This window comes from Seriola aureovittata, chromosome 16, assembly GCF_021018895.1.
Source record: "Seriola aureovittata isolate HTS-2021-v1 ecotype China chromosome 16, ASM2101889v1, whole genome shotgun sequence".
NCBI classification, from domain to species: Eukaryota; Metazoa; Chordata; class Actinopteri; order Carangiformes; family Carangidae; genus Seriola; species Seriola aureovittata.
Genome location: NC_079379.1, coordinates 24,306,029 through 24,318,766, shown reverse-complemented (window position 1 = coordinate 24,318,766; position 12,738 = coordinate 24,306,029).

Below are 12,738 nucleotides of genomic sequence, written 5' to 3'. Positions count from 1 at the left end.
ATTTCTATGAAGCTCCAGAGGAAAGAGGCCTTTTCTCCTCCCGCCTTGCACTCACACATCTAATTCAGCTCTTTTTCCCGGCTTTATGCACTTGCAAGCAGTGCCTACGTATGCTAAAGCAAGAAGAGCCGCGCTCACGCCGTCCCGAGGCGGTCGACCAGCTCGGCTCATCACCTTGCTCGTATGAGTGGTGCTGGCAACGGTCACCAGGCTCCGTCTTTTGCTTCCTGTCCCCCCCCCCCCTCAGTTTCCTGTTGTCTGCTTTGCATGGAATAGCCTTGTTTTCAATAGCGCTGTTGTCCTGATTAAGCTCTATCCATCCAATTAGCTCTGCCCGGTCACAACCTCCAGCAGAACCTCCTCAAGTCTGAGAAACTGTTCAAGTTAAACTTCACTTTAGTTCTTCGGTTTAGGCAACAAAAGCACTTTGGTTAAGTTTAGGGGAAGATTGTGGTTTTGGTTTAATGTCAATAAACATGTCTGAAGTCACTATGAACCGCTGCTAATTAAGGCACCTGATTTTTTCAGTTTCAGTTCGTCTTTTGACAAAAGTGTATATTAGTATTAGAGCTATCTTACACCTGGTGCAAAGTGATGCGACGCAAGAGTCTTTGCTATTTTCCCGTCCAGCGCCAACATTGTTTTAATAGCTAATTCACTTGCTCTCATGGGCGTGTTGGTCTTAAAACAAGGTGCGGTCAGAAACATTGTTATCTCGAAGCAGCGGAAAATAAAATTGCACGATTGACCAACAAAAACCTGGTCTGAAGTCAGTGACGCAGTATTTCACAACCTCCCTACTCCCAAGTATTCAGATGTTAACAGTAGAATACAGCCCACAGAAGCTCAGAGCTGTGTGTTGTACGACGTTGCCGATGCACGTCCAAGACACATCCATGACGCTCTGCAGAGAAGCGTTCTTTCTTACTTCCTGGTAAATCCTCCACAGTGTTCCCTATTCATTAAATAAATGTGTCCACCACAGTTTTATGGCAAACTGAAGAATTATTCACACTTCTCATCATATAACATTTCTAATGTTTTGGTGCATTAATGATTGATAATTTCGATGATTCGTGCCGTGGCTTCACTGTAGAGCTGTGAGCGGCACACTGATTCACTCAGCCCTCAGAGTCAGAGTCACAGAGCTGCTCCTGTGTCCAGGACTGGACTCACTGGTCACTCACAATATGTGACCGACTGACCACTAATAGAACCTATCTCTGTGTGAAACCCTGCACCATTATAATAGCAATATGCCAACATGCATGCGCCTGGCTTTAAGGGAATGGGAGATGCTATCTGAGCCCAAAACACTCCTATGATTAATTAAGAGATTAAGCACAACCGCTGTGAACCATGCACCTGGTGAAGCCACAGTTAAAATAGCAAAAGTGACATGGACACACCTCGAATTCACTTGCGCCTCTCGCTTCAGGCCACGCGCTTTACACTGTTAAAATAGAGCGCTATGTCACAATAGTTTGATCATCGTATCTCAGTCTCATATCGGAGGCTACAGCTGTCACCGTCTTTGTGCACAGATGGTTGCAGGTGTCCATGTCAGTCTGCTCTGCAGTGACACACAGACTGACCTCAGTAAATCCAGTTAGTATTTCCAAACTCTGTCTGTTTCAGCACAACCACTCTCTCTAATGTAATCTAATGTAGTCAACCCCCCGCTAAACTAGCATTACAGCAGCTACCTGTACCGTTCAGTGCAGAGCAGTGAGTAGCTCCGGAGGTGTCACCTGGTCGCCGGCTGGGTTTAGTTTGAGAGGACACGGCGGGCGACATCAGTGCTGTGATGTTTCTTTATTGAACATCTGGAGGGCGATGTGGATGGGCTGCCAGACAGACACGTCACTTTGAAGGTGTTATGTTATTGACGGTGCAAAAAGGTCAAGCAGCCAAACCGTCTTCTGAACAACAGATATTTTGGGTGGAACAGGAAACTGTTTTGTCAGTCAGGAGCTACAGTGTGTGATTCCACAGATGCTGCAGGCTGTTGAAAAGTCTTTCACTTCGTTAAGGATTAAACTCTATAATCATCTATAATGCCAAATTGCAACGGAGATGCATTTGTCAAATGTAATGACATATGTTTGGCACATTCAGTCTGATGAATACTTTAAAAGCTGTTTACTTTTTCATCTGAAAAGTAGCTTTGGACAGTGTTTAGCAGAACCTCCCTGTAATGTTTGCATTCGTAAGTGGATTTCTTTGTTTTTCTCTCTGAAATATGGATGTAAAAACCATGCTAACACTTGACATGATATGTTTTTGACAGTCAGGGAGCTAGTTTAGGTTCTTCAACACAGTCATATAATTTTTGTGACATAATAACGCTCATTATGGAGCTTAGACGCTCAGACATCAGGCAGCGGGAAAAGCAGGGAGGAAGCCAAGCAAACCACGCTGCCGTCAAACTCAGTCAAATGGTCAAAGAGTGATAAGCTGCACACAGCTTGGTATTAAAGTGCCTCACCCAGGATCAGAGGCAGGGATCTGTGGCTTGATAAATCTGTGCTTCGCTAACCGAGATGTCTTCACAACTGGATCCGACATCTGCACATCTGTGATTTATATTCGAGCGAGGCTGGAGTCGATTTTGAAATTTTGCTCTTTAGTGTTTTCACTCTTTTCAGCACAAATGCATCTCTGAACCGTCCTGTTTCTGCATCTACAGGCTACAGAACTACGCTTGAAACTACATTCACATTCAGTGAAGGATTCCAGATACAAACCACAAGTCCTGACATGACAGCAGCACTTGGAGGATGATGGAGTGGAGATGAGTTGCAGAGGTCCAACACAAACATCTAGTGAGGAAATGTCTAATGGAATAATAATAGTGCTTTGTCATGTTTTGGTTTTTTTCTACCTTTTCATTTGAACTGTCTTCTCTCACCGAGTATCTGAAAATGGGCGAAGGTGAGGGGTGATGCGTCTTTGCATGCACCAGCTCTCCTGTCCTGAGTTTGATGATCTGAATTGATCATAAATTCAAAGCAATCTTTAGTCACCACTGCTCAGAGCGACGTGTCCTCTGCTGCAGTTACTGTAAATCCGCCTGAAGCTGCAGAGATCCTCAGATTCTCACTGGGGAATAAACTGAAAACCCAGAGGCCGCTGCTCCACTCACACCACAGTATATAACAGCAGGATGAGAGCTGCTGTTGGAAGTACAAGTTACTGACTGCACTAAACACCAGGGGCCGTGTTCACATATTCGCTGATGATCCTTCTAAATGATGCTAAAGGTTCGTCACTAAGAGTCGCCACTTAAGACGGAGTCACAAAGCTGCTGAGAGCTAGTTTCAGAAAAAGGAAGAAGGAGAGGAAAGATGAGAGGTGGGCTCGATCTTTTTGCTATAGCAAGACGTGTTGCATTGATGAACTTGTTTGCTTGTGTGGCCGGTGTTTAACGGGTGACTTGTCTGTGTTTGATAATGTAAATTAAATATTAAAAACCCCCTGTGTCATAAAAACAGATTCAGACAGCCAGGGTTTCAAACGTCACAAACCTAAGGAACCAATCCTGTCAATTTGTGGGGACGGGGGGGCGGGGCCAAATACACCTGAAACCTTGTGAGTACAGAGCGAGAGAGAGTTAGCATTAGCACAACCGCTAACACTGTGTCGGCTCTGCCAGTTACAAGCTAACAAACAACATAAACAAATTACAAGATGGTAACTACGCTAACCGTTCTGATACATCTGCTAGTCTCTGATTTTGGTCACACCCCAGCAAGATTTAGCATTAGCACAACCACTTACACTGTGTCAGCCACTGAGAATTACAAGCTAACAAACAGCATAAACAAATAACCAGCTAACAGTTCTGTGTGAGTGTTTGGCTCAGCTGTGGCTAGCCCAGCAAGTAGCTAATTTGCTAATGTTCATTTAAAACAGTAAATGTTTCTTTAGTTCTACCACTCAGCACAATAACACACATTTACATTTAAATAACCAGACTTTATCTTGTTCGCTCCGTTACCTCTCAGTTCACACGTTTAGCTTTATTAGCTTTACATGAGTTAATAGGTGCTGCTTCTCAGGACAGTTGGACAGTCCGGAGTCTCAGACTCTCAGTCTTTTTGTCAATTAATAAAGGTTTCCGTTTCCTGTTTACATTTTACAGCCAGCGGCTGGGAACTGAACATTTACCCTCTTACTCTTTTTTCTCTTAGAATCCAGATGTGCGATGACGAACCCTAACCCCAACAACCAAGGTGTGAAAAGCGTATCCCAAAAACGTGGCCCTAAAAAAGGATAATAAGTCAATTATGAGCTTAGGGGATTTGACGTCATTGACTTGCAACCAAATGACACGTAGCAGGTAAAATCAGGTATTCCTCTAGGTTTGAAAATTGATGGAAACATTTGGGATAATTTAAGTCCACAACTCAAAAAATTATATAACATAATTTTTAGACATTTTAATGTGGAAAAGTTACATATTATAATTTTTTTCAGTCACGTCTTTGCCTCAAGTGTAAATGTCATTAAGTGTAACTGATTCAGATGTTCAATAATTGGCACATTTCCCCCCAAAAAATGACATAAATCACTGTAGCTGTTGTGAAGAATAACGTGTATGGATATTGATCGATTCTATATGTGCATCCGAGTCAGATATCCTAAAAGTGAGTAAATGTTGTGACACTAAAGCAGCTGAAAATAACACTCAGTAACTTCCACACCGGTCTCGTGCAGAATGCAACAAAAAAAAGAGGAAGATCTAATTAAATCTCAACACCAACTGTACACTCAATTACCACAGAGCTGCTCATGTAATGAAATCGAAGTGACTTCTTTGTTCTGAAAGGTTAACGGTTGATTATACGTCAGAGACTTTCAGATCACTGTTCATCAAAGTAACGACATTAGCCGGCGGTTTTGTCTTGTGCCATATTAATCGTGTATAGCATGTGCTGCGCAGACATCTGCAGGATATCCAGTGTCCGGAGAACTCGTTATCATCTTGTTTTCTTTTTTTTTTTTTTTATTTACAAATGTTGAGTCTGTTGATTCATTTTCATGCTTCATTTATGAAATGAAAGCATCCGGCAAAGCCTCTGTAAATCTTTTCATTCTGCCAGCGAGTGACTCACACTGACTTGACAACACTCTTCATTTGGTGATCATCTTGGCCATCGTTATACAAACAAACAGACAAACACCACAGCGTAATGAGTCTGTTATGCAGCGAAAACTGGGCCAAAGTGGGTGGACTGGGTTCGGGCAGTGGGGGGGGGGGGTTGGGGGGGGGGGGGGGGGGGGTTGTGATGTGGCATAACCACAGTGAAAAAAACAAAAACAAAACAAAAAAGTCTTTGATGGTTTTAGAGCATGGACAAATTAGAAAGACATTTCCGTCCCATCCGATTCTATTAGGAGACAAAAGGTACATTAATTGATGCAGATTAATATTGTGCATGCAGGGGTAATAGCCGTGATCAAAGATGGAGAAACATCTCCACTGTGGCTCCAGCGAAAAGCTGGGGGTCGTACAGCTGTCATGACTCTCTCTCTGACTCCCTACCACCGCCTCTTCCCCCTCTTTTATGTGTTTTTTTTTTTTTTTACCCCTGATCCCCCGATGCCAGAAGCACACAATGCATGCTGGAGCCCTGAGGAATAGAGCATCAACTCTGCGCCAAAGCGAAAAAAAACAAAAGCAAAACAAAAAAGTCTTTGATGGTTTTAGAGCATGGACAAATTAGAAAGACATTTCCGTCCCATCCGATTCTATTAGGAGACAAAAGGTACATTAATTGATGCAGATTAATATTGTGCATGCAGGGGTAATAGCCGTGATCAAAGATGGAGAAACATCTCCACTGTGGCTCCAGCGAAAAGCTGGGGGTCGTACAGCTGTCATGACTCTCTCTCTGACTCCCTACCACCGCCTCTTCCCCCTCTTTTATGTGTTTTTTTTTTTTTTTACCCCTGATCCCCCGATGCCAGAAGCACACAATGCATGCTGGAGCCCTGAGGAATAGAGCATCAACTCTGCGCCAAAGCGAAAAAACAAAAAAAAATAAAAAAACAACAACAAGCAGGCAGGGGGAAGGAGATTAACATATAACACAGCACAGAGAATAGAGCTCCATTCATCAAACATACAGAGTTTGCCGCACTAAAGAAGCAGACAAGCACACAGCACAATCAAGAGCGCAGACTGCAGACCGTATAAACACCAAAGTAACTCCGTATACACTGTGAATACAGCGCAGCACGGAGGATAGGTGTTGTATATATGCAGGAGATTGATGCTAAGTGGTTTTCTGAGCTCGGTTCTTAGTTACTGCCGTCTTTGCTTTTCTCTTTTCTTCCTTCAAACTGGACCCAAGTCCCACAACTCTCCTCACAGCCAATGACTGGGAGCGTGCCTTTAAAAATAAAAGCCTCAGAAAACAGTGACCTACAGCATATGTATACATTCACTTTTAATGTATTTTCACAATTCAAAGTGTCCTTGGGCAAGACACTGAACCCCAAATCCCCCCCCCCCCCCTCATATGAATGAGGCTTTCACTGCACTTTGAGTGGTTGATAAGACTAGAGAAATGCAATGTACATGCAGTCCATTTACAAACCAGGACAAATACAACCACAACAAAGAGATACCACCAAAGGTGTTTTTGTCAAGCATCAATTGGAAACAGCAGTTAAAAACTTTAACCCTAACCCTTTCAACCAGGCTTCATCAACCAGGCTTCATCAACCAAAAACTGCAAAACTGAAAAAAAACTCAATAACTTATGTAAAATGTTGTAAATGGCCATCAAATATCGGCCCCAGCCTACACCGACAGTATACACACAGCTAAGGTGTAAAACAGTCATGGTTACCTGGAAAAACAAACAGTGATCTCACTTTCTCACCAACATATACTGTCACCTTTCTCCCTTCCTCCCGCCGCCAGCGCCAAACAATAAAACGTAACTATTAGTGGTTATAAGCTTCCTGTAGAGATGACCTATGACCTCATTGCCATGAAAGTATAATAATATAAATTGCAGTTAGCACTCAAGAAATCAACATTCTCAACCATTTTATACTGGAAGTAACAGGAAGTGACACAATACTTCATCAGTTGCACCCTCACTTTACCTTTACTATATCACTGCCAATTAAACTTCACAAAGACGCAGCTAAAACATTTTTCCTAATATTTAATCTTACAGATAAGGTTATATATTCTAATGAATTGATACTGACTTAAATAAAGATTGAAATCAAATCCTTTCTTTGCTGTATTGTGTGTTTCGTCCACCTCAGCGTGCTAACGTGCAGTGCTGCGCTCCTTGATGACAGTCAGGCTGTTTAAGTGAAGTTTGAATGTGTGTAATTATTTGTGTGCGCCGTCGCCAGAGACTAACGACACGTTATTAAATCTCTCATCTGTCCTCTCTCTCTCTCCTGTTAGCACAGAGCAGTGTTGCTGCAGGTACGACAACAACAGAGGGATGCGTCTTCTCTAGTAAAACCATCAGTTGCTCATAAAACTATGCTGCATATGAAGCACAAAAAACCTTCTATTTTATCCCCTATTTCTAGTTGTGGTGTGCACTGGGCAGCTGCGTTAGATCAGACTTGTGTTTCTGTAGATAAACAGTTTTGAAGTAGTCGGGTCGGGATCAACGACTTCAAAATGATTGATTTCAAATGTCGATTTTAACCATGACCACGATCTTTTCTTAAGTCTATTTTTTTGGTCTCATCCGAGATAGTTCAGGTGAGACGCTGAAAATGTTGGAGAAAATCACGCTGCACTGGCAGAGGATGAACTAAACAGAAAAATGGATCATCACTCTCATTTTTCTGTCCAAGAAGCAGCCACGTGCAGCTCTGCCGCTTGAGCCCAGTGACTCATAATCCATGTCGTCTTTCATTTAGCAGGAAGAGCAGTTGGCGTATTGCGATATGGAAATAAGAGGAGCTGATCAAAGCTCTCCTCCCCTGGATGAGCTCTACATCTGTCTCTCCAAGGACTCCCAGCCTGCCAAGAGCTGCAGCTCCTAATACAGACGTTTCAGCACTCGTGCCCAGCCACCCGCCATCATTAAAATTTCATACTGGCACACAGATTCCTCCGAGCCCTACAGGCTCAACTGTATCCACCCGACTTACTCTGACGCTCTCCCTCCTTTCTCCCCCTCCTCACTTCAGTCAGCTGATTGGACTGGTCTGAGGTCTGAGGAGAGATTCATATCGCTGGATGACTGATTTATTAGGGCAGCACTGGGGGGTGGGTGGGTGGGGGGGGGGGTGACGGCAATGGTGAAGCAGGAGGTTCAAATTTAGATATTTATCAGCTGATCTCAGCTCCTCTCGAGCCTGCGAGAATCTGGAGGCATGTGAGGAGGCTGCACAGAGTTTCTGCAGGAGGATGGAGGACATGTTTTCTGAACAGAAAAATGCCAGAAGCAGCATTTTAACACTGATAAATACTGATCTATCATCAGCATATTCAACTTTAGGCTTAAATGTAATTACTACAGTTAAACTGACGATTCATATTTCAGCCTATATCTGACAACTAACTAATCAGTATCTGATTTATAGCTGTGGCTGATTCACATCGATCCAGGATATACTAGTTGTGATGATCCTTCATCATCCTCACCTACTCTGACTACCTTTATTGTCTATTGTATTCTCTTTTCTGGGCTGTGCAAAGAATATTTTAAAAATCAAAAAGAATTATTAAAGAAACAGACAGACTGTATGTCAGTTTAAATTCTGTAGATGTAAAGCCATGGCACATAATTTATTTTGTTGTTTAGTTTGAGGCAGCTGAATTATCCACAGAGGTGTCCTCCTCTCCACAACAAACAGACCAGGGGATTAAAACCAGTGAAAACACTGAATAAACAGTTTCACATTAGAAATCTGTGTTTCACAGACACAGTCCAGCGTCAGACGTCTCCGATAACCTCCATCCAGTTCAGGTACGTAGTCGTAACCAAGGTGTGAAAAGTTTCTGTGGCTTAAAGTTAGATAAAAGTCAATGTTGAGCTTCTGTCAGACAAACACAAACACTGACACATGATCATCTGAGCCTCTCTTCTGATTGGCTGACTCTTTAATGAGTGATCGAATGGTAATAAAGCAGATTTCCGGTAAAAACACTCACCGAAACCAAATCCTGTAAAGGTTTGGATGGTGGGTCCAGGTGGGCGGGGCTTGGTGACTGCTTCGTTGTGACATCACAAAGTTCCAGAAGTCCTGACGGCTGGTTTTAAGGCTCAGTTTCTGAATACAGGCTGTGTGCATTTCTCTGTGGACTGAGGCTTTGATACTTTCACAGTATTAATATAGAGGCTAGAGCTGATCTATAATCACACTACACATGGACACAGACCTTTACACTGGATGGAGCTTTAAATAACCCAGTGGGATGATGGACAACGGCTCCACCTTTCAATGAAAACATAAGATTGAGTGATAAATGTAAGAGAATCAGTCTTTTCTCTCTCACAAAGCAATGTTTCATCAAAGTGTTCTCAGCTTGTGAAGTGAGATGTCACTAACGCATTTAAAACCCTCACCATCCTCTGTCACACTCTCTTCTAGCCTTTCACAGATATTCCTCTGCAGATAAAATCCATGCTACTCTGTCTAACTGTTGAGCAATTGATGTGTTAAGAAAAAGAAGTGGGGGGGTGGAGGTGGGGGGGGCGCCTGCTTTGATTCGCTCCATGCAAATTCCAACCCCGGTGGGAAGAGGCACATGGCACCTCACTGCTCTGCACCCCATGCTGATTGTATTTGGGGGACACTGGGACGACAACGCATCAGGACGCCGGCGTTCTCTCTCTCTCTCTCTCTCTCTCCCTCTCTCCCTCTCTCCCTCTCTCCCTCTCTCTCTCTCTCTCTCTCTCCAGGCATATTGCAGAAAAACCTCCAGTCCTATTGTCATTCAGCCGCGGTGTCAGGACAGAGGGGAGAGGAAATGATGCAGGGGCACCAAGGCTAAATTTGTGTTACGAGCCAAAATTCTGTTCTAGTTCGATACACCGCGTTTTACCAACTTGACTGGAAACAATTGATTTTGGCCATTTTCACAGAAAGCAGCGGGAAGTTGGAAGCAATGGTGGGACATGAGAAAAGGAATGTTAAATAAAGAAAGCTCTGTCTCCTCTTTTTTTTTTTTTTTTACACTCCGCTCATGCTTCACACTTTACACTGTAGGTTTGATGGGACTCTGCTCTGTGCAGGAGACACGTAAGAAATCAAGATGACATGTAAAAAGGCAGCTGTGTCAGGTGTGAGGAGGATGGATGTCAAAACTGCAGCGGGATGATAACTCCTCAACAACACAACGCCTCAGAAGAATCTAATGGTTAAATATTTACTGAGCTGCTCGATGATAGCAAACGTTGTTACCAAAGAAAAAGAAAAAAGGTCTAATTTGTCATCTTGTTAGGGTGTGGATTAATTAAAAACGTAGATGTGGTGGGCAGTTAACAGGTTGACTCACAGCCACACGAATTTCACATGTAACATCAAACTGTCGACGTTGTTTGTGCGTCTGCAACCCTTAAATTATTCTATTGAATGACAGTTGCTGGTGGTAACATGATCACTGCAGTTTTGCACAAAAAATTGCGCTTATATACTTTTTGTGACATTCGTTATACTACTACTCGTTTTTAAGTTTGCAAATTCAAATGGCACATTAAGCAGGTTGATGGAAACGCACCTATTATTGATTATAGATCAGGTCTAGCTTCTATATTAATACTGTGAAAGTATCAAAGCCTCAGTCCACAGAGAAATGCACACAGCCTGTATTCAGAAACTGAGCCTTAAAACCAGCCGTCAGGACTTCTGGAACTTTGTGATGTCACAACAAAACAGTCACCAAGCCCCGCCCACCTGGACCCACCATCCAAACCTTGCAGGATTTGGTTTCTCTGAGTGTTTTTACCCGAAATTTGCTATATTTTTATTGGATCACTCAGAAAACAGTGAGCCAATCAGAGGAGCGGCTCAGAGCCTCCTCTCTTCTGATTGGCTCACCGACCTGTTGTTACTAGAGCTCCAGAGAGAAGCCTGAGAGAGGAGATGTAAAACTACACTGAGATGGTTTTTGGTTCTTAAAACCACAAATATATCTTCTTATGGATCAACACTTCAAATAAAACACAGGAGAAGAAGAAAATATGGAGCTTTAACTGAGTAAATAAACTACAGAGCATCTTGTGATGGATCACTCCAGCCTGACATCCATTAGCATGTTGATGTTCTGACCCATGAGTACTCAGTAGTCATTAGCATATTAATACATGAGCACTCAGTACACCTTCATTTCAACTACACACCTGTCAAGTTTTGAGTGTGCATCTTACACAGTCGTGATGCAATCGCACTGACAGAATCTGTCCAGAGTCAGACAGACACAGAAACACCTGCCAAAGTCCTCAAAACCTCCTTTGTGGTCGCTCCCGCTACAGTCGGTGTCTCTGGGACCAGATTTTGCCATGATGACACACACACACACACACACACACACTCACAAGATGTAAACAATACCAGCCGTTCAGGGTCTTGCTAAAAAAAATCCAAATAATCACTATTATGGTGTGAAGTGCATTGACTGGATTTAGTCTATATATCCTCAAAATCCTGTTTACGCCTCTGACTGCAGCGACTCTGACACAAAGCTTCAAAAACAAATGAGATGGCAGCTCTCACACACACACACTCAAACACACTCTCTCACACAAACACACACACACACCTCTTCCTAACATTTCAGAAGTGCTGACTGCTTTTACCGAACAATAAAATGCCAAGAATGAAAAAAATAAAATAAAAGGCCTGTGAATTTGTTGAGACATCGTCAATAGTATAACATAGCAGCGCCATTTAACATAATGTAGATCCGACTGGGCAGTGATACTCATTATAGGCTGTGTCAAGGCTCGGGGAGAAATCAATACGGGCATAAATTGGTAAAAGAGGAAAAATGCTGAACATAACTCCTGAAAAACTAAGACACTGGAGCTACTGTACTGTACAGTGGACAGGCAAGTTGCAGTAATGTTGATGCCTCCACAGGCTTGTTATTTAAAAATAAAGGACAAACACTGATGTAATCCTTCATTAAAAGCAATAACAATAGTAATCTGTTAATGATTTCCCCTCCTGTTAATGGATCTGTCTTTGTCTACCAAGGTCTTTCTGGAATAACATCCAGACAATGTGAGGCATTGTCCTGCAGGGCGGGGGCAGACGACTGTGCATGTCGCGTTGATGTTTTTAAAGAGCTTCTGGGAGCACATGACTGATTTGTGGGGTCTGAATGGAAAGGCAAACAAAAAACAAAGATGTGAACTTCCTCTGCCAAACCCCCCCCTTCTGCTAAGTCATGGGATCCTGTGGCCTTGAACACTAAGTCACAGTCTGGGCTGCCCTAAAACTTGTGTGCTGAGGAGATAAACACAGACAACAAGAACTATCCATGTGAATCCTTTCATTTATCCATCCATGAATTATATCCACTAACTCCTAATCAGGGTTAAATGGCCCGAGCTCATCCCACCGTCTGTGACAGACAGTGAACAAACGTTGTGTCGGGCTTTATTCATTGTACATGGAAATGACCTCTTATGTGTTTTTTGTTATTTTACCTTTCGACAAGGGGTCATTACATTATTCAGACCCAGACTTCTGCACTCTCTCTGTAAAACACTTTGAAATTTATTTTTATGCTGAGCT